The sequence below is a fragment of the Girardinichthys multiradiatus genome, chromosome 5, assembly GCF_021462225.1.
Source record: "Girardinichthys multiradiatus isolate DD_20200921_A chromosome 5, DD_fGirMul_XY1, whole genome shotgun sequence".
Classification (NCBI taxonomy): Eukaryota; Metazoa; Chordata; class Actinopteri; order Cyprinodontiformes; family Goodeidae; genus Girardinichthys; species Girardinichthys multiradiatus.
Genome location: NC_061798.1, coordinates 17826666 through 17853072, shown reverse-complemented (window position 1 = coordinate 17853072; position 26407 = coordinate 17826666). Strand labels below are relative to the sequence as shown.

At 40.4% G+C, this 26407-nt stretch overlaps 1 pseudogene; it reads right to left on the bottom strand.

The window, feature by feature from the left end:
* On the bottom strand, positions 1-25670 carry LOC124868825 (annotated as a pseudogene).
* Positions 25671-26407: the final 737 nt, after the last annotated feature.

Sequence of the window (26407 nt, the reverse complement as noted above, 5' to 3'; positions counted from 1 at the left end):
CTAGAAGAGACAGAAGTTGGCATTGGAAATGACTGATATAGAAACAAAGGACTGAGAAACTTCGCGAATGCGGGACAATTTATCCTCGGGCAGAGAAGCAATCATGGTTTCAGAATAGAGGAGGATGCCGAGGAACTCGAGTTTCTTAGCTGGGCTTAACGTCTTTTCTGTGGACAAAGGAACGCCGACTCATTGAAAGAGCTGAACGAGTTTCGGGAGAGAGGGGCCAGGGGATGGGGAGGGGGGATCAATGAGGTGAAGGATGGAAGTGAGTCTAATGATGTTCAGAAGAATCCAGCAAAGAGCTTCAGATAATTTATTGAAAAGGCAGGGGCTGCTCCTGCAATCGAAAGTGAGCCTCACAGCAAAATAGAATCGGTGATCCCATTTGAAGCCCAGAAGATGCCACTGAGAGGGCTGGACTGGCATGATATTAAAGGCATCTGTGATGTCGGCCTTAGCAAGCCAGGCGCCACGCCCAGCAGTTTTAATTAGCTTGATGGCATGATCGACCGTGGCATAACAAAGGGAAAAGGGGGGTTTGGGAATGGTGGAGTTAATACTGGGCTGGGGGCCAGGGTGGGTAGCTGAAAGGTCGATGATGAGGCGCTTTTTTCCCGAATATTTCCTGGTAGCTATCCCAATTGGACTGGCTCAGAAGGAATGAAAAGGGAGAGTTTTAAATGGACCTATCATGTATTTTTTTGATACTTCTTTAAAAAGAAGCTGAGCCACGATGTCTGGTTCGAGAAGCGCTGATTGTAAATTATGGCAGATAATTGTAGATTTGGGGAGCGGAGGAACACCTACGAAAAACCGTTGGGAGAGACCAGTAATAAGGAAATCGGAAAAAAGACGATCTGGATGAGATTGAAAGAGAAAAGCCAGTTCTGAAATGTTAACTGGGGTTGAAAGATAGCTGGAAATTAATTTTTGTAACTTCGACGGGTTTTGGGGAGGGACGAACGGCGAGGACAGACTGACTTGGGATAAGCGTCCTTGCAGAAGCTGCAGACATGGAGAAAAGAACATGAAGTATAATAACAAGCACCTTCAATAAAATTATTGCAGATGGGCAAATTATGGAAAATCTCAATTTTCCTGCCTTGGCGGTTGTGAGTGAATGGAGTTGGATTGATGGAATGCGAGGGACAAATAGGATTACTGGAGAAAAAAGGGAACGGAAGGACAAAGGGAGCTCTGATGGCCAACTGAGCGGCACGTAAAACATGCGGTGGCTTGAGTGAGCATAATAAGAATCTTGGTGTCGAGGATGGACTAGTCCAAATGAACACCAGATAGAGGAAGTGTGGAAGCAGCTTTTGCAAAAAATTATTTATGGTACTGGTAGAAGATGGAACGTCCATATTTGAGATGAAGGTCTGTTATGAGAGATGGATAAATGTCGAGTTCCACTCGTCGCTCTGGATAAACTGAAAAGATAATATCTCTGAATATAGAGAAAGCTGCAACAAATTCACCAAAAGATAGATCTTTGGACAGGCGTGGATCTGAAGATTTAAAAACTGCTGTGAGACCTTCTGAAGAAGCTACACTGTGTTGCCCTTCTTGGGATGGAAGGATTAGGGAAACCAGATTGATGAGCTGACCCTGAAGAATCTTGGAGAGGAGTCTGGGTGAAATGTTAGCGTGCATAGGTGTATAAGCTCTGCCTGAACAAAAGATGGCTAAAACGTAGTGTTTGTGAAAGTATATAGCGAGTAAAAATATAATAATAAAAATATATTTACAGTACAGACCAAAAGTTTGGACACACCTTCTCATTCAAAGAGTTTTCTTTATTTTCATGACTATGAATATTGTAACTTCACACTGATGGCATCAAAACTATGAATTAACACATGTGGAATTATATACTGAACAAAAAAGTGTGAAACAACTGAAGATATGTCTTATATTCTAGGTTCTTCAAAGTAGCCACCTCTTGCTTTGATTACTGCTCCACACACTCTTGGCATTCTGTTGATGAGCTTCAAGATGTAGTCCCCTGAAATAGTTTTCACTTCACAGGTGTGCCCTGTCAGGTTTAATAAGTGGGATTTCAAGCCTTATAAATGGGGTTGGGACCATCAGTTGTGTTGTGCAGGAGGTGGATACAGTACACAGCTGATAGCCCTACTGAATAGACTGTTAGAATTTGTATTATGGCAAGAAAAAAGCAGCTAAGTAAAGAAAAACGAGTGGCCATCATTACTTTAAGAAATGAAGGTCAGTCAGTCCGAACAATTGGGAAAACTTTGAAAGTGTCCCCAAGTGCAGTCGCAAAAACCCTCAAGCGCTACAAAGAAACTGGATCACATGAGGACCGGCCCAGGAAAGGAAGACCAAGAGTCACCTCTGCTGCGGACGATAAATGTGTTAAGAGGAAAAAAGTAAAGTGAAGATAAAAACCTGAGAGTGAGTAGAAAAACTTAAAGCTCCTTGTTCATTTCCACTGAGGTTGTCTGGTTCTGAGTCACTGCCAGTGTCCTTCTTTTTGGTTGTTAAGTAAAATCGCAAAACAGGTAGTTTTGTTTGTTCATAAAGTTCTCCAACGGTAATATGTTGATCAAGTGAATGTTCCTAAAAATCTGTCATGTCAACCTCAAAATCTGTAATGTTTCATGTGAATTTCTTTGAGACGGAAAAAACAAACCCACTGCCTTTTCAATTAACTAATTTTTTCTACAGTCCTTTGACACATCAATTTTTCTTGTTCCACCACCTTTCTTTGTCCTAACTTGAAAAAACTTCCCATCTCGAGAATTCAGCCATCCTATCTCAACTTTTCGGATACTTTTTTGAGCATTTCTGATGCTAACATTTTCTGAGACCTGCTTCTGATCGTTGCCTTTGTTCCTTGAAATCGTGGCTCTCAATCGGTCAAAAAGTTTTGATTTCCGGCCAGCAGGATCATTTTCCCTTCGTCTGCAATATCCAAGAAGTGCAAGTCGATCACCATACGATGGGAGATAATCCTTAAGCTGCTCTTCTGTCATGAGCAGAAGGACACTGGAGTCAATCTAGAGAAAAAAAATTGTTAAAACAGTTATTTAACCTTTAAAATGAAAAAAAAAAAAAAAAAAAAAAACAGTAAAAACGGCCACATGATAAAACTTATCTGTCTTCACTATGTCTCTATAATAGTGTTATATGATAACTCCTAAATGGTACTGATTTCCTTAACAATCTAGCTACCTTATCCTTTTCCAGTCATTGTATGACTTCCTCTGAAACATCCCGTGATTTTAAGAAGTCATATATCTCATCCATCCTGTGACAGTTACACACAATAACTAATGAATAATGTCTAATAAAAATATACATAGCAAAATATTTATTATGAACATGATAGTACGGTTGGATGATATTAATGAAAAACATTTCACGATACAAGCATTTTATATCAGTTTATATCAATAGTTATTGATTAGTTTTTTGTTTTTTTTATATCTAAAATACTGCCAAACTGGTGATGTGACCTTTCCTATTTTATCCACAGTTTTCACACCGTTATTTATTCATTTATTTTCTAAACAGTTATGAGGCAGAGTGGTGAAACATGAAACTGCTGCTCTGCAAGTTTAGCTTGCTGTTAGTTCACCAGTGAGTGAGGGAGTGAGTTAAACAATGCCATCAACCTAGCTGAGCTGGCCTTGAGAGGCTGAGTAGCTAAAGCCTTTCCTCCACCTACGTCCTCCAGAATGCTACGTGGTTCTGGATCAGAGTTCAGAGAATATTCTATATATTGAATATTCTATCAGACGTACTACCTATTGATACTGATCACGTGTATATTGTGATATATATTACTGATTTATTGTCCAGACCTACATGACAGATAGAAACTTAATTTCAGACTTAAGCTCCAGCTTAAAAAAACAGGATAACAGATAACCAAACAGCTGTACAGATCTGCAATCATAAACCAATACACAAAGAAACTACATAAAAGTAATAAAGGAAACTCTACCAGAGACTCCACAACTAAAGTTCTGTGTTTACATTTGTCCCCTAAAATATTTTAATGGTTGAACATTTTTCAAAATGAAACTGTCATCTTTATAAAACGGTCAAGTACATGAACATCATCAAAATGATCTTAGATTTGATCTTAATTACTTTCATTTAAACAGACAATATTGGATTTTTACAAGAGTTGCCACTTACCTCTGTTTAGGTTTAGTTTCAGGTCAAAGGAACCTCCTCGGTCTGTCACTTTAGCCCCTGTAGGTATCCTGAAAGTTGAGTAAAGTTAAGAATTTAACATTTTTAACAGGGCCTGCCTGCCTGTTTTTTTGTTTTTTTTGTTTAGTTCCATGTTTTTCAATTTTCCTTATTTTTAATTGCTTTTTAAATATTGTCAATCTATAGCTGTAGATCGCCGGCATACGCTTAGCTTAAGTGTACATGAAACTGCTAAGAAAAAAGGTTGAAAACTGATGCATATTACTGTACTTACATATTTTATTCTTGTCTATATATCGAAAAAACTATTTAACAGTGAAGAAAGTGAATAACATTATGCTTAACAAAACGTGCATACAACAAGCTGATGGGTGTGTTTTAACCTACTAGCTAGTGCTTAGATTTTTGCTGCAAAATAATTAAACATATTAACTTGTTAAATTCTTGGAGTATATAAACAAACTTGTTTTCGCACTCTGAAATAAGAACAATCTAATTAACGGACTACTTCAAAAAACCATGCTAAATATGCTATAACAAGGTTAGCGCGCTTTGACGGTTAACCAGCAGCTAGCTAAGACAACGACCGATGTACACGCCACCACACGATCAAAAAGCATTTAAAACGAAGGAATCTAAACCAGAGCAACTTTTCTCTGATACTTACACTTCATTCGTTTACATATATGATAAAGCCAGTCTGCAGGCGTTTCCGTGGCGACACAAAACTAACACAAGTATAACCTAGGCAATCAAAAAAGGCGGACCAACCTTTTACTGACTTTTAATCCAATAGCAAATGTTACCGAATAATGAGGTCCTAACAGTTTACCTTGGATTTAGGATCATATTTAACTGGATGCTGGAGCATGCTGTTTTTCTGAGGGGGTTGTCTCTAACTGCTCCGGTATCTCATAATTTCGACTTTCAAAGTCATAATTATGAGATTCAAAGCCATAATTTCAACTTTCAAAGTCAAAATTATGCCTTTGAATCTCATAATTATGACTTTGAATCTCATAATTATGACTTTCTATCTCATAATTATGACTTTGAAAGTCAAAATTATGACTTTCTATCTCATAATTATGACTGAATCTCATAATTGTGACTTTGAATCTCATAATTATGACTTTGAATCTCATAATTATGACTTTGAAAGTCGAAATTATGACTTTGAATCTCATAATTATGACTTTGAAAGTCAAAATTATGACTTCCTGCTGGTCTTTTATTTTTTCTTTCATGGCGGAAATGGGCTTCCATAGATTTGGCTAGCTAAGAGCCAGGAAAATATTTACCGTGATTAAGGTTTTATTAACTTACCCGAGATGCCGACCTCCTCACTGATTCGCCTCCAGGCAAGATCATTCATGTTTCTGTCTCTGTAGTGGTAGCTGGATGTATCATAAATAATTGGATGGGAACAAACCGCAACGATAAGTTTATCCTCCATCGTCTTTGTGGGAATTCCCGGGATCTTTCTGGTCTTTTCCGTCACATGATAAAATACATCACTACGTCAGAAAGCTGAGCTTCTCTGATTGCGTCAACCTCCAGAAGTTCAGGGCCCTGTCCCAATAGCCTGGTTTCAGTCACGTGGTGCGATTTCAGATGGAGGGTATGAAGTAAAATGTCAATGGAGGCAACCGTTGCGGAGAGTCCGTATTGTAGGAATTTAGATCCAGTTTCCAGGTGAAGATACAAACAGTTAATTCACAGATATGTTGGGTGTGACCCTTATCTCATCAAGATGAGTGAGTTTTCGAGAGAACCTCAAGATTTGCCTTTAATCGAGGCTGTTGATATCACGAACTATGGCACTTCAAACATCTTACTACACTAAACAGCAGAGGAAGGCCTACAAAAGTCCGGAGGCATAAAACATTTTTGTCAGCGGGTGGGTCTAGAACCTCGGCATCAAACGGCTCCGCGATAATTATAGTTTGGTTTGTCAAGGTGAGTGTTAGTTCATATATTCATATGTTAGTGGAGATGTTAGCGGTTAGCAGTAGTGGCTAAAACAAACATACAACGCCTCTCTACGGCTACATTAACTTAACAACCATTACTACATAAATAGGCATTTCATGACAAACTAATGGTAAACAGAACCACAAAAAAAGAAGTTGGACTGCTACTTACCGCTGACGAAGTGGTCTCTACAGACGCTTGCATTAGCAGACTCTGCTCCTCCTGACCGCAGATGTAGATTTGTAATCCACTTTTTAAGTCGTTTTTTGGTTAGTTTTTTACATCTTTCACCTTTATGAATGACAACCTTTGGCACTCGATAATAATGCTTCTCCTTTTTTCTGCTGGAGCAATTGGAGCAGCCGTAAACAGCACAAAACGTGGGCATGTTTACAGATGGCAAATCCTCGGCTACTTCACTACCTGCCCTCCATCTGCATTCCGCGCTCTCGCGGCATAGCTATGTAACGTCATGTGAAAGTTAGCTATTCTCCAGAGTTGTCCTTAGCCCCGCCCCTTTTGTGCCCCACATCTGCCCTTCGGCGAAGTCCGCTTAGATGCGGGCTTTGCCGAAGTATATTACCCACAATTCACTGCTGCAGATGACGTTCTGAGCAAAAACCAATCACAACCGTCAACGTAACCAGCCATCAAATCAGAATAATAAGAACTGCGTAAACTTTAGACAGCATGCCGACAAATATATTTTTTTTTATTGGTTTTCCAGGCTCAACATTGTAAGATACCACTGGGTTCAGAGTGAGTCTGGGCAGTCAGTAGGCCATAACACTGAAGTTACCTTTCAAACAAACACTGGCGCGGCGAGAGTCTGGTGTATAAGCCTCCTTCGCTTCCTGCTCTTTCTTCTCCTCAAAACAATTGCTTGTTGCAGTTTTAAATAGTTTTTTTTGGCAGCAAGACTGTGAAAACAGCGCTGGTTCCTGCCCTTTTTGATGTTGCAGTTACGGTGCAGAGGTGCAAGTCGATGACGTAACCTATACTGTCCCTATTCTCCAATTTTGCACGCTTGTAACCTGCGCACTTCAACTCTTACATGCACTTGTACAAAGTACACACTTCATAGAGGGGCATAGGGTGTAGTGTGGGTATTGGGACAGGGTCCAGATTTCCCAACTCAAGTGTCAGACGCTTTGGATGCACGTAACACGTGTCAGAGGTTTGAAACGCTCAAAACGCGTCAAGATGTGCCGCGCCGGACTCATGAAATATGCCGCAGGACCTCTCGCCGCCCCAAGAGGCGCGTCCACATACAGGTCCTTCTCAAAATATTAGCATATTGTGATAAAGTTCATTATTTTCCATAATGTCATGATGAAAATTTAACATTCATATATTTTAGATTCATTGCACACTAACTGAAATATTTCAGGTCTTTTATTGTCTTAATACGGATGATTGTGGCATACAGCTCATGAAAACCCAAAATTCCTATCTCACAAAATTAGCATATCATTAAAAGGGTCTCTAAATGAGCTATGGACCTAATCATCTGAATCAACGAGTTAACTCTAAACACCTGCAAAAGATTCCTGAGGCTTTTAAAACTCCCAGCCTGGTTTATCACTCAAAACACCAATCATGGGTAAGACTGCCGACCTGACTGCTGTCCAGAAGGCCACTATTGACACCCTCAAGCAAGAGGGTAAGACACAGAAAGAAATTTCTGAACGAATAGGCTGTTCCCAGAGTGCTGTATCAAGGCACCTCAGTTGGAAGTCTGTGGGAAGGAAAAAGTGTGGCAGAAAACGCTGCACAACGAGAAGAGGTGACCGGACCCTGAGGAAGATTGTGGAGAAGGGCCGATTCCAGACCTTGGGGGACCTGCGGAAGCAGTGGACTGAGTCTGGAGTAGAAACATCCAGAGCCACCGTGCACAGGCGTGTACAGGAAATGGGCTACAGGTGCCGCATTCCCCAGACCTGGGCTACAGAGAAGCAGCACTGGACTGTTGCTCAGTGGTCCAAAGTACTTTTTTCGGATGAAAGCAAATTCTGCATGTCATTCGGAAATCAAGGTGCCAGAGTCTGGAGGAAGACTGGGAAGAAGGAAATGCCAAAATGCCAGAAGTCCAGTGTCAAGTACCCACAGACAGTGATGGTCTGGGGTGCCGTGTCAGCTGCTGGAGTTGGTCCACTGTGTTTTATCAAGGGCAGGGTCAATGCAGCTAGCTGTCAGGAGATTTTGGAGCACTTCATGCTTCCATCTGCTGAAAAGCTTTATGGAGATGAAGATTTCATTTTTCAGCACGAACTGGCACCTGCTCACAGTGCCAAAACCACTGGTAAATGGTTTACTGACCATGGTATCACTGTGCTCAATTGGCTTGCCAACTCTCCTGACCTGAACCCCATAGAGAATCTGTGGGATATTGTGGAGAGAACGTTGAGAGACTGAAGACCCAACACTCTGGATGAGCTAAAGGCCGCTATCGAAGCATCCTGGGCCTCCATAAGACCTCAGCAGTGCCATAGGCTGATTGCCTCCATGCCACGCCGCATCGAAGCAGTCATTTCTGCAAAAGGATTCCCGACCAAGTATTGAGTGCATAACTGTACATGATTATTTGAAGGTTGACGTTTTTTGTATTAAAAACACTTTTCTTTTATTGGTCGGATGAAATATGCTAATTTTGTGAGATAGGAATTTTGGGTTTTCATGAGCTGTATGCCAAAATCATCTGTATTAAGACAATAAAAGACCTGAAATATTTCAGTTAGTGTGCAATGAATCTAAAATATATGAATGTTAAATTTTCATCATGACATTATGGAAAATAATGAACTTTATCACAATATGCTAATATTTTGAGAAGGACCTGTAGACTTTGCATGAAAACCAGACACCCATGATGCTCAAACCGCGTTTGGTTTGAATGCAGCATATGTTTGGAACAGCGTTGGAAGAATCTGTGCTGAACGCAGAAGAAGACGCTGTGCTCTGCGCACCCAGTCACACATGCCCGGTGTTGCAACAATCAGCTGGCCAGGTATGATTTGAGTATAACTTACACCTTTGCTATCGAATACGGTGGCTGGTTAGGTCCAAAGACATGTACGTTTTCCGGCTCGTATTCAGACCATAAGCGAACCACCCCAGAGTCCGTTTGGAAGCGGATACGGGTCCTTCTTGAGCTTCAAGCTCAAGAAATGCACATTTAACAATTATCTGTTTTTGAAGTTCTAGCCTCATTAACAATACTTGTTACTGGCTAATTTATTTTTATGAGGAACTTTCATACGTCCAAACTGACTAGACAAACCGCGCTCAGCCTGAAAGACTGTTCACATATTACAACAATAAATTAACAAAACACCAATTAGCTCTGAAAATGTGAACTAAAGATCAATCAACTTTAAAACATCTGACTTTGGGCGAAACCTTGTTAACACACTCTCCCTCACTCAGCTGCAGTTAATGACGGTGCACGTCGCATTCTGTCCGTGCATAAAAGATTTATTTATTTTAATTTTGGTCGTCACCTTTAGTAAAACAAAACACATCCAAGCCCATTTTGAGTTTTTTACCTGGTCACAGCGAATATTGACAACACTAGTAACCCTCAAATTACACATCCTCCGTTACTGCTTCAATTAGTTTACATACGAGCAACTCTGTGTTAATTAATGAGAGCGGCTCCACAATCTCTGTGACTACTGCGAACGTCACCTTCAACCAGTGTTGCCAGGTGTATGAGAATTATCGTATTTGTATGATAATTTTGCTCTCTGTACGATGTACGATCAATATTCCTAAAAAAGGCCAAATGTGCGATAATTTGACCATTCCATGAATGTGTGGTTGTAATTAGTCGTCATCAGCCTATCGCCAAATTCTGTTGGAGTTTTTTTGTGAACCTTGAAGGCATCTGTGTCCGGATTCGGAAACAAATGCTGGAAATTCCAGCCAATCGTGCTTTTCTAAATGTGACCTACGTGCGACGTGATGCGTTGGCCTCAGAACAACGGCCATGATTGGCTGAATAGTCCACTGCGCCCACCCATGAATGAGGAAAATAAAAAAAGAAAAGAAAAAGAAGCAGAGCCCAGCACTGTGGGGCTGCAGCTGTTGATAAATTTATTCCGTACTGACGCCTCAAAGCTGCGAGTGCCTGTTAGACGCTATTCAACACATCAACAGACTTGTTATTTTGGTTATGACGAGTGTACGATAATTTTCCCCAAAATACAATAATTTTATGTCTCTAGTACGATAATCATACATTTCTTACCTGGTAACACTGCCTTCAACAGACCGCTCTCTGTAGTTCTCCCTAACGTCTCCTACCGCGAAACAAAGCATCACAGCAAGAGCAGCCAAACTCATGGCAGCCAGCTTACCTCCTCAAACTCTGTCTGCTTCATATATTGTTTAAGGCATACACTGCAAACTCCGGTATTTAAATTGCATATTTTACAATATAATTTCTAGATGAAACAAAGCCTAATTTTACTGATTGATAACAAATAAATGCACATGCTAGCTTCAGAGTAATATTACTTATTCCTATGACATAAAAATAAGTATTCAAAATTCTTACCTCGACGGAAAAGGCGTGGTGCAGTCAACAAAAATCACTGAGGGGTTGAGAGAAAAAACAGCAGGTTTGCTCTTTGTTATCTAAAGAGTTGTTTGAATACTTTGAGCTCACTAGAAGTTAACTCACAGCTAGTCTGTGAAAGACTGAGGATCTTCTGCTGTGCAAAACGAAACCAACCCTCAGCCAACCAATAGTTTTGAAAGAAAACGCCACGTGATTCCATACAACCAATAAACTTGCAGAACCTTCATTCAAATTTGAAATGGACCAATCACTTCGCCGGCAGTAAAGTCAAACTCTGTAACATCAAACTAAACAGGATACTTCACAATAAAACTTTATATTGACAGGAAGTTGGTTAAAATGGCGAACTTCTAAACAATTTATTTTATATGGTTTATTCATTTAAAACCAGCCATTAATACAAGTGGAAACAAACCAACAACAAAACATCTTTGATTTCTTTTCCATATGATATTCCTTTTTAATAGAATCACATCAAAAAAAAAAAGAATATATATATATATATATATATATATATATATATATTCTAAAGAACAACAATTTACTCCTAATAATGTATTTAATGTTATCAATTATAGCATCCTGTTATACAGTCCTTACTGTAAAACCTTTTGGTGATGGCTGTAGGCAGGAAGAATCTCCTGTCTGTCTTACAGCACATCTGAAGAACACTCTGACTGAAGACACCAGTTTTTGACTTATTCCTGTTTCTCTTAAAATCTACAATCATCTCCTTTGTTTTAGTCACATTCAAGATGAGATGATTGTTTCCACACCATTCCACAAAGCGGACCACCACCTTGTTGTACTCATCTTCTTATCCATCTCTGATCCACCCCACAACTGCAGAATCATCCAAGTATTTCTGCAGATGACAGGAGTCTGTCTTGTACTGGAGGTCTGAGGTGTACAGAGTGAAAAGGAATGGTGAGAGTACAGTCCCCTGTGGTGCTCCTGTGACTACCTGGTTAGACACACAACCCTTCAGTCTCACAAACTGTGGTCTGTTTGTCAGGTAGTCTTTGATCCAGGAGATTGTTGAGGCCTCCACCCGAGTTTTCTGGAGTTTCTGACAAAGCAAATCAGGTTGAATTGCATTAAATGCACTGGAGAAATCAAAGAACATGATCCTCACAGTGCTGCTGGCTTTGTCCAGATGACAGTTGGTTTGTTGAAGCAGGTGTATGATGGCATCTTCAACTCCAACTCCACAGCGATTAGGAAACTGAAAGGGGTCCTGATAGTTTATTGTTTGCTTACTCAGGTGGGCCAACAGGAGTCTCTCTAGGACCTTCATGATAGGGAATGTCAGGGCAACAGGTCTATAGTCATTGGGACTGATGGGTGAGTTTTCTTTGGTACTGGAAGAAGACAGGAGGTCTTCCACGACACTGGAACCTTCTTCTGAGCCAGGCTAAGGTTGAAGAGGTGCTGCACAATCCCACAGAGCTGCTCTGCACAGGCCTTCAGGACTCTAAGGCTGAACACAATCAGGACCTGCAGTCTTATTCCGATTTGGTCTCTCCAGTTACATCTTCACCTGACTTCTTGAGACACACAGGTGGAAGGGGGAGGCAAAGGGAGCATCAGCATCCTCTGATATGGTTGAAGGCAAACATGTAGAAGCAGAAGGGTCTAGGACTGAGGTGGAAGATAAAACATTTGAGGTGTTACTGGACAGCTGTGGGTCCTGTGGGTCAAAGAAGGGTGGGATGTCTGTTTGGCTGTGAGCAGGACAGGAGGATGCTGAGCTTGTTTCTAAACTGAACCTATTGATGAATGTATTCAGTTCACTGGCTCTATCTAGACCTCCATCGATCTGATCATCCTTCTGCTTGGAGCCTGTGATCTTCTTCATCCCTGACCACACATCTCTGATATTGTTTTGCTGGAGCTTGCTCTCCAAGCAGCCTTCCACTGCTGACAACCTCAAGTTCTAGTATACATTTATCTCTTTGCAAGACCAAAACATGCAGTGACTGATAAAACTAATTCCAGGGGAACACAATTGTAGGTAGTACTCCAAATACAAATGCTACTCAGACAAACTGCAGAAACTCTGTTCTATTTCTGACACTTCTTTAATCCACCTTGCAGATTGTTTACCAAACTCACCGTTTTCAGGTGAAGACCCCTGATTACAATCACACAGTCTGTATTACTTTAATTTTGCACAGTGAAACACTAAGATCAGGCCTGCAGGCCGGAATGGTGCTAAAAATTGTTGCTATTAGGACCTAGACTTATAGCACATTAAAGTATTACAGTCAGATATGTAGTCATTGAAATTTGCATTCAGACCTTTGTCTGACCCTTCGGAACACAAATGTGAGTCATACTCAATGTTTTAGAGCCAGCACACATTATTTTCTTAAGCTGCATTTAGTTATGTTTTTTAGTGGGATGTTCCTATAATACACTTTTAATTTGTTATACATAGAAAAAAGAGAACTCTAAGTAGAGGTATCAATGCTGCAGAGACTCAAGGTGACATGGAAAATGACTCGGAAAAATATTTATTTGACCCTGTTCATGAGTATAGGATAATGCTTCACATGGTATGAAATGTAGAAATCATTTTACTAGAGGTTTTCATTGAATACCAGTTAAAGTAGAGATCAAACAGTGTGTCATGACCCAGCACCTGCAAGGGAAGGGAGTGTTTTGGATGAAATATGGTTTCTTCTTTCATGATCTTTGTCAAAAATTTCTTTTAGATACTTATGCCAAACACTATGACAAGAACCGACAAATATAGCTCCTTAAACAAAATCTTTAGAGCTGCACAAAATAGCTGTGTTACTCTCCTAGATGAAGCCACTAAAGGAGCTACTACTGCCTTTAACATTTATCCTTTCTCTCACATAGAAAGTACTCCTGGATCAGTGCTTTTGTGTTCTATTTGTGTGTATGCTCTGTTCTCTCAAACTCCCAATCGGTCATGGAAGATGGCCACTCACACTGGGCCTGGTTCTGTCAAAGTTTTCTTCATGCTATAGGGGAGTTTTCCTTTAAACTTTTGCTACGTGCATACTTAGTATGAGAGATTCCTGCAAAGTTAACGACACAATGCAAGCAACTGCCCACTGTCGCTACGTGCTCATTCAGGAGGAGTGAGTGCTGCAAGTCAATGACTTAATGCAATCTGCTGGGTTTCTTTAGGTAGAAACACATTTTAACCAATTTGAATTATAAACTGAATTTGACTGCATTGCTTGATAATTAAGATCAATTGGAATCTACATGGGTTGCACAATGAAACTGAAACACCTGTCATTTTAGTGTGGGAGGTTTCATGGCTAAATTGGACCAGCCTAGTAGCCAGTCTTCATTGATTGCACATTGCACCAGTAAGAGCAGAGTGTGAAGGTTCAATTAGCAGGGTAAGAGCACAGTTTTGCTCAAAATATGGAAATGCACAGAACATTATGGGGGACATACCAGAGTTCAAAAGAGGACAAATTGTTGGTGCACATCTTGCTGGCGCATCTGTGACCAAGACAGCAAGTCTTTGTGATGTATCAAGAGCCACGGTATCCAGGGTAATGTCAGCATACCACATCCAACAGGATTAACTGTGGATGGAAGAGGAAGCTGTCTGAAACGGATGTTTGGGTGCCAACCCGGATTGTATCCAAAAAACATAAAACCACGGCTGCCCAAATCATGGCAGAATTAAATGTGCACCTCAACTCTCCTGTTTCCACCAGAACTGTCCGTCGGGAGCTCCACAGGGTCAATATACACGGCCGGGCTGCTATAGCCAAACCTTTGGACACTCATGCCAATGCCAAACGTCGGTTTCAATGGTGCAAGGAGCGCAAATCTTGGGCTGTGGACAATGTGAAACATGTATTGTTCTCTGATGAGTCCACCTTTACTGTTTTCCCCACATCCGGGATAGTTACGGTGTGGAGAAGCCCCAAAGAAGCGTACCACCCAGACTGTTGCATGCCGAGAGTGAAGCATGGGGGTGGATCAGTGATGGTTTGGGCTGCCATATCATGGCATTCCCTTGGCCCAATACTTGTGCTAGATGGGCGCGTCACTGCCAAGGACTACCAAACCATTCTTGAGGACCATGTGCATCCAAACCAGGTGTTTCAGTTTCATTGTCCAACCCCTGTATGTACCTGACTTGAAATCTGTATGATTCAATTGAATTGACTTTGAAAAGGGCCTTGTGTTGTGAATTGGTGCTATATAAATAAACTGAATTGAATTGAAATATTGAATTGCAATTGTCATTGCTAAATCTCTGTGCACAATAGCACAAATGCAAAAGATAGATTGGAGGCAACATAGGTGCATTTCAATACATCATATCATCAAAAAAATAATTCTTGTCAGTAATTTAGTTTAATAAATGACATTTGCAATGAAGACTGATTACACATTGAGTAATATATTGCAACCATTGAAAATCCAACATTGAATATTGAATCACAAATTTCTAAGACTGTAAAATATGTAATATTTTATCTTTACTCTTTATCATTATCATTCTCTTATCCACCTCATCCCAACCTACAGACAGAAACTAAGAGCTTCCAAACCCAAGGTTCACACTGTTAAGAAGTGGACTGAGGAATCAAAGCAGATGCTACAGGCCTGTTTTGAATGCACAGACTGGACCGTTTTTGAAACTTCAGCCACTGACCTAAACTAACTAACTGATGTGGTGACATCATACATCAGTTTCTGTGAGGACATGTGTGGGCAGACCAAGACCTTCTGCACCTTTGGGAATAACAAGCCATGGTTTACTCCACACCTCAGGAATCTGCGCAGGGAAAAGGAAGAAGCTCACAGCAGTGGAGATTGGGCGCTGTACAGGCAGGCCAGGAACAAACTAACAAAGGAGATCAAAGCAGCCAAGAGAAGCTACAGTGAGAAGCTTAAGAACAACCTTTCTACTGGTGACACTTCAGCTGTATGGACCAGTCTGAGAAACCTGACTGCCTATAGGAGCCCCCCCACTCATCCTGAACAGAGTCGTCTCCTGGCCAACCGTCTGAATGGCTTCTACTGCAGACATGACAAGAAGCCATTCACACCTCAAATCATCCCCTCCACATCCCATTCAGGAACAAGTTCTTCTCACAAAGCTACCAACCCCCTACCTTCAGATCCTCTGCCTGCACTAAAGATCTCAGAGGAAGATGTAAACAGGCTCTTTCAGCGCATGAAAACAAAGAAAGCTGGAGGATGCGATAACGTCTCCCCATTATGCCTGAAAGCCTGTGCAAATCAACTCGCTCCAATCTTCACCTGGATCTTCAACAAGTCACTGGAGACGTGTGAGGTCCCCTCCTGCCTCAAACGATCCGCCATCATCCCGGTTCCCAAGAAACCCACCATCGTAGGATTAAATGACTACAGTCCTGTAGCCCTGACATCTGTGGTCATGAAATCCTTTGAGCGGCTGGTGTTGAAGCACCTGAAAGACATCACAGGCCCCCTGCTGGACCCCCTGCAATTTGCTTACCGAGCAAACAGGTCGGCAGATGATGCTGTTAACTTAGGTCTACACTTCGTCCAGCGACACCTCGACCACCCAGGGACGTACGCCAGGATCCTGTTTGTAGACTTCAGCTCGGCCTTCAACACCATCATACCAGACATCCTCCACCAGAAGCTCACCCAGCTCAACGTCCCAGCCTCCACCTGTCAGTGGATCAACAGCTTCCTGACGGACCGACAGCAGAAGGTGAGACTGGGGAGCATCTTCTCCCGATCCAGATCAATAAGTACTGGTGCCCCCCAGGGGTGTGTTCTATCCCCACTCCTCTTCTCCCTGTACACAAATGACTGCACCTCATCGGACTCGTCCGTGAAACTCCTTACGTTTGCAGATGACACCACTGTCATTGGACTGATCCAGGACAGTAATGAGTCTGCATACAGACAGCAGGTGGATCGGCTGGTACACCGGTGCGGTCAGAACTACCTTGAACTGAACCCACTCAAGACTGTGGAAATGGCGGTGGACTTTCGGAGAACACCACCCCCATACACCTCCCTCACCATCCTCAACAACACTGTATCGGCCGTGGACCACTTCAGGTTCTTAGGAACCACCATCTCTGAGGACCTGAGATGGTCTTCACACATAGACACTGTTCAAAAGAAGGCCCAGCAGAGACTGTACTTCCTGAGGCAACTCAAGAAGTTCAACCTTCCACAGGAGCTGCTGGTCATCTTCTACACTGCCATCATTCAATCTGTCCTGTCTTCATCCATCTCAGTGTGGTTTGGCTCATCCACAAAACAGAACAGATCCAGACTGCAACGAATAATCAGGAATGCAGAGAGAATAATCAGGGCTGACCTTCCCTCCATCCAGGACTTATACAGGTCTAGGGTCAGGAAAAGAGCTGCTAAAATCTCTGCAGACCCCACACACCCTGCACATAAACTGTTCAGAGCTTTACCTTCAGGCCGCCGCTACAGAGCACTGTTCACTAAAACCAGCCGCCACAGAGACAGTTTCTTCCCCCAGGCTGTTTCTCTGTTGAACATTCAATAGAGTACAAAACAACAGCATACAGGTGTTGCAAATGCACCATTTTATTATATATGTGTATATTGTACATTGTAAATATGTATATTATGTAATACAAAAACAAAACCAAAGAGCAAAGTGTACCGGAGTCAAATTCCTTGTTTGTATGTACGAACTTGTCAACAAGGCTGATTCTGATTCTGATGTATCTCTATGTACAGTATATGCAACTTGCCACTCTTTTTGCCTGACTTGCTGCATCAGAGTTAAGGAAATAAATTAGCAGTTTCAAAACAAATATTTTCCATATAATATTCAATAAAATCTAATGAAAATAACAAAGTTCCCAATTAGAAATTAGAAAATATTTTTTTTGCGACCAGTGAAATTATTAAGCACAAAACATAAGTAATTGAAAACATAAAAATAACACAATTAAAGTGCAGTATACATAAAAGAAAATACAAACATAGCCCCCTAAATTCTCTTTTATCTTTGCCTTTTTTCTGCACTTCTTATAGCGTTGGCATGTTCTGCACTTTTTGTAAGGGGCTGTTTGAATGATGCATGCAGCTGGCTTTGCACAGCAGTGTCTTTTTGCAATTTGTACCAGTTATATTTATGTCTAGGTAATGGGAATCAAGTAAGTTATTAAGTTGGAAGTCGAGTGAGCTACAGACCTTCTCACTGTTAAACAATGACAACATGGAGCTTTTGTCTAGTCCACCTTTCCCCTTTTTTACTGGAAAAACTGTAATGTTCATAAACAGCAGACTTTAATGATAGTGGGGGGTCCTCAAGCTCTATGTTCCGCTTGTTGTTCTCTTTAGTGTCACTTAATGTGCAATGTTTTCACAGTTTCAGTAGGAAACTGTATTATGCACATTAGTTCTGTACATAAAGCAGGTGCATTTGTACATTTAAAAGAATGCTTCATTTGTTCAGTGCACCTGTGTACCTCACCACAAGGCCCATACCAAATTTGGTATAAATACATATACTGTTACGACCCTACGTCTTCACACAGTCTAAATAAGTGGCAAGTGTAAAATTCTTAAAGAATAACTTATAATTTCAGCCGTTGACTTACACCGTGACATATACAGCCCCTTTCAATATACTGTTTAATGAAACTCATTTTATAGATTAATTACACACAACCTGATATTTTATAGCCTTTATTCCTGTTCCTGTTAATTATGATGTTTAACACAACATTTAAGATTAGAATTTTACACCAGACCAGTGAAAAAAAAAACATTTTTGATACATGAGGGCTACTGAATCATATGTTTAATCCATGTTTAAGGGTTGTTATTTTCAAAAGGAACTTTGTATCTGACAAAAGAACCTCATTGGAATGCATATTCTAATTTATTCAATAAGCGTTGAGTATATACTGATAAGATCTGTACACAGTGAAAACATACAGGTGTAGACTTTAGATAAAAAACTGGATTTATTTAGGATTGCGTTTCCTTTGTCTTGTTTTCCAGGAGCACAATTTGTGGAGGCATGCAGACGGCTGTAATGCCAGTTTGTTAGTCTACTTTTTTGTGACCTCTACTATCCGATCTTGTGTGAAACGTTTACCGTGTGTACATTTTTTTACATGCATAGGTTCACCAGGCTTTCTTGTTATTGTTTTTTCTACCTTCAATGCTAAATGTTAGCTGCTTTGATGTTGATTTTTACCATTTTACCTTTCTAGTCTCTTGCATCAGTCTTTTTTTATTAAACATATCCACAAAAGACAGGTGGAGAGGTTAATTTAGAAAAGCATGACATAAATATACATCAGCGTTTATCACTGCACTGAATTCAAGGCATATACATTGACTCTACATAAGAGTTGTATTCGGTTTATATAAATATCCTTATGTTAAGGAAATACATTAAGAGACTTTACTCCTGTGGGGTATCCAAAAAACAGCAAAGCAAAATATTGTATTTGTCCATGCCAACAGTCCATCCACCAACAATAATGTCAGAGAAACAAAGCTTACAGAAAAGCAAAAAGTAAAAAAACTCAAAGCTACATCTCACCCCATGCCTCAGATATATAACCATTTACACATTGTGCAAAGAAGCACATGTGGTCAAAACTAGACAGCACACCAACAGATATACCCCATAACAGAAAAAAAACATATCAAAAGGAGCAAAAGCCTACAAAAATAAGCAGTGACAGACCGGAGAAAAAGTTTAGACTGGGGCAGAGGCTCAGCCTCTAGCAGGACATCCTAAATACATCCCCAGCTATATCCGGGTGTTAAGATAGTCCAGTACAATTTCAAATCTTCTTGAACATCTATGAAAAGTATTACTGTTAAATTGCTGTTCATCAATGACTATCATTTGACTGAGCTGGAGCAATTTTGCAAAGAAGAATGTAGAAACATTAGCAAATCCTTTGGAGACATACTATAAAAGATTTACAACTATAATTGCAGCAAAATGTAGTTCAAGAAAGCATTTTGGGGCTAAATATAAATACATGCCATATGTTTCAGATTTTTATTTATAAAAGTGTTAAGACCATGTAACATTTTCCTCCCAATCCATAGTTATGTACTACTTTGCACTGTTGTATCGTATTAAATCCCAATAAAATATACCTTTTTTGCTGTAATATTTAAAAATGTGAAGGTTTATGAATACATTTGCTATGCTCTGTATGAAAAGTTTTCAGCTTATTGAAAATCAGCTTGTTACTAAAATACATTTGGAAAGTCAAACTATGCCACCTTTGATAAGTGACAAAGAAAGAAATTGCAAAAATTGGTCATTGAACCTGTTTATGACAAATGTCTATATATCAATGTAAGATAAAAATCAAAAGTCAAAACTCCAGAGAATTGAACACCTCTGGGGTGTGTGATATCTGCATATTTAAGTAGATGTGACTCGACACTAGCAGATGACTTTTTTTTTATTGGACAAACTGCTGTTTAGAGTTACTTATAAATGAAAAAGAAACTTTTTATCCACTCAATCCAGTTTATGATTTAGATACAAGATCATGCTTTATGGTCTTCCTTCTGCTCTTTTGCCAGCTCAGCAGAGTCAGTGGCTCCCAAAGGAAAATACCATTTCTTAGTCACTGCAGAGCATTTGATATTTGACTACAACACAATAAACAGTATTAAAATGTCTATGGCAAACTCCTCAAACTAAATATAGAAGAACAATATTTTTAATTAAAGGGACTTTTTATGACTCACTGGTATGCAATCAGCAAAGAAGGCAACTTTATATTGCCCTTCATTTTCATTCAAATCAAAATTAATTACCTCATGTCAAGAAACAAAGCACAACCACATGTCATCCTCGTTTTAGAACAAAAATATACATAATGCTTCATAAGCAAAGCAATAAAAAAGCTCCCTGGTTATCTTTGAATGCTAATAACCAAACGGTTTACGACATACACTGAGCTTAGAACACTTCTTAAGTCAAGTCAAGTTTATTTATATAGCGCTTTTCAGCAACAAGGCACACAAGTTGCTGTACATAAGGAAAGACATTACAATGATACAGAAAATCAAGCAACAGAGGTAATTAAAAAAATAAAGAGAATAGAATGATGGATAAGAAAATGAAAGGAAAATTGGACTGAAAACTTAAATAATAATGTTTAGATAACACATTCAAAGGCCACTCTAAACAAATATATTTTTGATCTTGATTTAAAGCAACTTAGGGTATCGGTGCTTTTACAGTTTTCTGGGAGTTTATTCCAGATTAGTGGAGCATAAGAACTAAAAGGTGCTTCTCCATGCTTGGTTCTGGTTCTGGGTATGCAGAGTAGATTTGAGCCAGAAGACCTGATAGGTCTGGGTGGTTGATACACTGACAACAAGTCTGTAATGTATTTTGGTGCTAAGCCATTCAGTGATTTATAGACAAAAAAATATATTTTAAAGTCTATTCTCTGAGCTATAGGGAGCCAGTGTAAGGACTTTAGAACCGGGGTGATGTGCTCCACTTTCTTAGTTCTAGTGAGGACGCGGGCAGCAGCATTCTGGATCAACTGCAGCTGTCTGATTGACTTTTTAGGCAGACCTGTGAAGACACCGTTGCAGTAATCAATTCTACTAAAGATGAATGCATGAATTAGTTTTTCAAGGTCCTGCTGAGACATTAGTCCTTTAATCCTGGAGATGTTCTTTAGGTGGTAGAAGGCTGACCTTGTTACTGTCTTTATGTGCCTCTGAAGGTTCAGGTCTGAGTACATCACTACACCCAGGTTTCGAACCTGACTGGTGGGTTCTAGCTGTATTAACTGAAGGTGTATGCTAACTTTTAAACGCTCTTCCTTAGGTCCAAAGATTATTACTTCAGTTTTGTTTTGATTCAGCTGAAGAAAGTTTTGGCACATCCGTGCATTGATTTCTTCTAAGCATTTACCCAGCTCTTGAATGTGTTCATAGTCACCTGGTGACATCGTAACGTGTAGCTGTATGTCGTCAGCATAGTTCGAATGCCACATGTGATTTTTGTGGTCTCTGATGTAAAGTTACCTACTGACACAAAAAAGTCCCTGTCCTTCAAATAGAATTTAAACCAATTCAGTGCTGTATCAGAAAAGCTGACCCTGTTTTTCGGGCGCTCTAATAAAATGGAGTGATCAACAGTGTCGAATGCTGCACTAAGGTCCAGTAATACCAGCAATGTGGTTCTTCCACTGTCTGCATTTATACGGGTGTCATTGAACACCTTGACAAGAGCAGTCTCTGTACTGTGGTGAGCACGGAAGCCTGACTGGAAGACATCGAAGCGGCTGGTCATTGTTAGGAAGTTGTTTAACTGTTGAAACACAGCTTTTTCAATAATCTTAGTGATGAAGGGCAGGTGTGATATAGGCCTGTAGTTCTGTAGTAGCAGCTTGTTCAAGCTGCTCTATTTCAATAGAGGTTTGATAATTGCTGTTTGCAGGGCCTGGGGGAAAACACCTGACAAAAGGGACGTGTTTATTATTTGTGTTAAATCAGATGTTATTATGTGCAAAGCTTTCTTAAGGAAAGCTGTGGGTAAAACATCAAGACAGCAGGACAAAGAGCTTAGTCGGTGTACAATTTCTTCTAAGTTTTTGTTGTTTATTTGGTGAAATTGGAAAATTTTGTCAAAATCAGTTGGAGATAACTTTGGTACTGGAGTTGATGTGGATCAGCTGACTGCCCCTCTGATCTTTTGGGTTTTTTCAGTGAAAAAGTTAGCAAATTCATTGCAGGCCCTGGTAGAGTGGAGTTAAGATGCTACAGTTACAGGAGGGTTTGTTAACCTGTCGACAGTTGGCAAATAATGTACGAGCATTGTTAATGTTTTTGCTGATGATCTCAGAAAAGAAAGATTCCCTTGGATTTTTCAGTTGTAGGTTATATCTGTATAGTCTCTCTTTATAGATAATACAGTGAACCTGGAATCCAGTCTTTCGCCACCTGTGTTCAGCTTTTCGACACTCCTTTTTTTCACTTTTGACTGGTGGAGCATTTCTCCACGGAGACATTTTCTTCCCAGAAACGACTTTCACTTTAATTGGAGCAATTGAATCAATGATGTCCGAGATTTTAGAATGAAAGTTATCTACCAGCTCATCTACAGTGTTACAGGGCACAGTGGGCGTAGAAGAGTAAATCTGGTTAAAGGTTTCAGCAGCACCGTTCTTAAAGATGCGTTTTCTTATAATGTGTCTTTGGCAAACTGAGCCTTTGGAGATGATGCTTTCAAAAAGAACAGAAAAGTGGTCAGATAGGGCAACATCAGTTACGGACACCTTGGAAATGTTTAGACCCTTAGTGATGATCAAGTCCAAAATATGTCCCTGTTTGTGCATTTGCTGTTAACATGTTGAGTCAAACCAAAATTTCTAAGAGTGTCACATAGATCTATTGCACTTCTGTCTTCAGGATTGTCCATGTGAATGTTGAAGTCTCCCACAATAACTAAACAGTCATAATCAACACATATCACAGATAAAAGATTATTAAAATTACTTAAAAAATTTGTTTTGGACTTAGGAGGCCTGTAAATATTCAAGAACATGGTTCGGACGGGGCTCTTTACCTGGAGAGCCAAATATTCAAAAGAGTCAAATTTTCCCAGAAATACTTTTTTACACTTTAATAAATCTTTAAACAAAGTGGCCACCCCTCCACCTTTTCTTTGCTGTCTGCTCTCACAAAGAAAATTGTAGTTCGGAGGCGTCGACATTATCAGAATGGGAGCTTTATTAAATTCATGTAACCATGTTTCTGTTAAAAACATAACATCAAGATTGTGGTCAGTAATGAAGTCATTGATTAAAAATGATTTTCCTGACAGAGATCTAATTTTCAATAAAGCCAGTTTATATGACTTAGTTGCTGATATTAACTCGGTGTCTGGTTTTCCTTACAGTTTATGTTTTTTTTTTATTGTTTATTACTGTCTCTTATCCTTTTGGCTTTGTTTTTTCTGTCACGTATAAGCACAGAGATTTTACAACTCCTAATAGGGGCTTACTTGCCCTAGCTGGGAAAGTGGCTGTGGTAGATGGATCCTCAGGTTGATCAGGAGCTCCTGCCCTCTGAATAGCTTTCACAACTGCTCCTGAGGGTTCTGTGTGGGGGACATGCTTCCTTCTTTCAATGAGTGGAGTTACAAGTGCCTTTCCTAGCTGCTCCAGGAACAACCTCCTCTTGTTCTGCTTATGAGACATCGAGGTTGGGTTGATCTCTTTGCAAATCACAAAGGCATTGTAGGAGGAAACATCAATGATGTTGTGGAAGATGACCAGGGGCCAGCGGGCAGTCATTCTTCTGCAGTTATATGTTCCAATCCCCTTATCCAGGTTGTCCACACCTCCTTTGTTGTGGTTGTAGTCTAGGATGATGTTTGGCTTCCTGTCCTCACAATTGCTAATGTCACTGTCTGTGTGCAGTGTGCTCAGAAGAACTACATTCTTGTTTTTGTTTGGGAGGTAGGAAACTAGAGTGGTGTTAGGCGTGAAGGCAAACTTTGAGGAGAAGACCTCTCTCTCCTTTGACACAAGCAGTGCAGGTGGGAGCTCAGGCTTATTCTTTCGAACTGTACCAACCATGGTGATCTTCCTCTTCAGGAGTTGCTGTCAGAGTTCATAAGAGGTGAAGAAATTGTCACATGTCACATTGTGACCCCTCAGTCCCTCTGTCACATCAAGCACAACTCGCATCCCCTGGTTCTTCTCTGGGCATCCACTGGTCGGCTTCCCAGTATAGACTTGCATTTTCCAAGCATAGCTTGATTTGGCATCGCAAGCCACCCATGACTTGATCCCATATTTTGCTGGCTTGCTGGGCATATACTGCTGGAAAGGACAACTACCTTTCGACAAAAGACATTAGCATCAGTGATTAGTATCAGTGTCACAGAAAACAGTCAAAGAAATCAATAGTGAAAATCACTTTTATTACAAATATGAAAACAGATTACCTCTAAATGGAACCAGTTGTTCATCCACTGGTACATCAGGCCCTGGATTGTAGAGGTAGGGCAGCCACTCCACCCACTTGTCCCATACCTCTCTTATGGCTGCAAGTTTATCTGTCACACGTCTTGCTGGTCTTGACTCATGGTCATCAAATCGTAGCAGTCTTGAGTAGGTGTGAAAGACTGAGTGGCATAGTGGCTCAGAAAATTGGCCTTCCACTATCAGCATCGCATAGACTAGCTGCAGCCTCACCTCGGGACCTGTATACACCTGCTAAGATTAGCAGCCCTAAGTAGGCCTGCAGGTCAATCTCATCCATCTTTTTCCAGCTGTCTCCATATTTGCGAAAACCCTCCAGATTTGTCATCCCCAGGATTATTTTTTCTATTGCTGGTGTGATAAACAGGTAGAATGTAGAGACAATATCATGGGCATGAGAAACGGCATACATTGTGGGTCCTGGGGTCATCTTTATGATGTTTTGTTCTGCTTGCCTGCACTCTTCTTGCTGCACTCTTGTAGTTTAATAGTTTCTTTTCCCTGTTCCTCCTCCTGTCATTAGTTCTCCTTCAGTTATTATTTACTCAGTGTTCGTTTCCCTTTTATATTTGTAGTTCTTCTCAGCCTTATCCCTAGTTTAGTTTTCCCATGTTAGTCTATTTTTTCAGTTCCTTCTGATAGGTTAGCTTTTAGTTATTGTTTGCCATTATACTTAGCTCCACTTATTGTTTACATTTTGGTTTGCATTGATTCTAGGTCATCGCTTTTTCTGCTTCCCTCCCAGTTAGTTCAGTCAGTATTTGTACTTTTCAGTTAAGCCTCTATGTCTTCAGGTTACTTTGTTAGATTTAATTTTCCAGGTTGTTATAGTTTTCTTAGATCTGTTTCTCTGAATTTGTTATTCTGTCCATTCTCCCATGGTTTAGTTTTGTAATTAGTTTCACCTGTCCTTCAGCCTCCCTGCAAGCCATGTCACACTTGTCTCCTGTTTCATTGATTACCTGTCTATTGTTCCACACTCATTTCTCTCTGTATATTAGTTGGTCTGTTTTCTTTGTTCCCCGCTGGTTCCTTGTGTTATGTCCCGTCTCTCCTCGAGCTCCTCATGTTCTCCCAAAACAACCTCCAGATTTGACAGAATGTCGCAAAATCTGTGTTGAATGAGCTGCTCTTCACCCACACAATAATATTGCAGCTGTAATAATGGCACAAATATGCAGAACAGAGGTGCTGCACGCATCACGTCTACAGCTGTTTTCCTAAATGTCTGGGTCTGTGCTCTGTCCCACCCCCGTTATTTCTGTACAATGGGGGCAATGATCGTCACCTGCGTGGCTTTGTTTACAAGTAATAGTTCACTTGCAAAAAGTACAATGTGAAAGCAAACCACACCTAACAAAAAAAATAAAGTCCGCTTTTGCTCCGGACCAAACAAGCGGACCAAAGGACTTTCCTGGTGTGAATACACCCTTAAGTTAGTTGGAAATACACAACTGCCTGAACCACAACATTTTATTGTTTTTCTAAATCTGGCGCCCCAATGTGGCCTTGGCAACTTCTGCTAACGGCTATCGACAAAATATCTCCTGGATGTTATATAAACACGACGCTCTTCCCCAGCACTCCCTACCAGCTGTGTGCTGATAGGACTATGCGGCCGATTGATAAAACTTCCACCTCTCTTCTCAAGGACAATGGCGCTTCTATC